Source organism: Mandrillus leucophaeus, unplaced genomic scaffold, assembly GCF_000951045.1.
Source record: "Mandrillus leucophaeus isolate KB7577 unplaced genomic scaffold, Mleu.le_1.0 Scaffold47, whole genome shotgun sequence".
NCBI lineage: Eukaryota > Metazoa > Chordata > Mammalia > Primates > Cercopithecidae > Mandrillus > Mandrillus leucophaeus.
In genome coordinates this window covers 4116808-4117385 of record NW_012105031.1, presented here as the reverse complement: position 1 = coordinate 4117385, position 578 = coordinate 4116808, and positions in this window count along the sequence as shown.

The following is a 578-nucleotide window of genomic DNA, read 5'->3' as shown; positions in this document are numbered from 1 at the left end:
GTTCGGTTAGAATATAGAAAAGCATCAGAACATGGCTGGTCAAAGAAGCCTGAGTCCCTGATTACAATTCCTTTCAGAGACTGAAATGCACTGGCTGTGCAGCAAGTCTAGCATGAAGAGGCAGCTTTCCACATTAGCCCTGACAGGTAGTTTTCGTAATTACTAGAATGGTTAATTTATGTGTCAACTTGACTGTGCTGAGAAATGCCCATATAGCTGGTAAAACTATTTATGCGTATAGCTGTGAGTATGTTTCAGTAAAACATTAGCATTTGAGTCAGTAAACTGAATAGAGACGATTGTCACTATCAGTGTGGGTGAGCTCCATCCAATATGTTGAGGTCCTAAATATAATAAAAACGTGGAGAAAGAGCAAGTGTGCTTCCTGTTTGAGTCAGAACATCCATCTTCTCCTGCACTTGGAAATCAGCACTTCCAGTTCTCATGCTTTCTGATTTGGACTGGGATGTATCATTGGCTCTGTTGGTTGATCAGTGCTTCTGGTTCTCATGCTTTCAGATTTGAACTGGGACTTATATCATTGGCTCTGTTGGTTGATCAGTGCTTCTGGTTCTCAT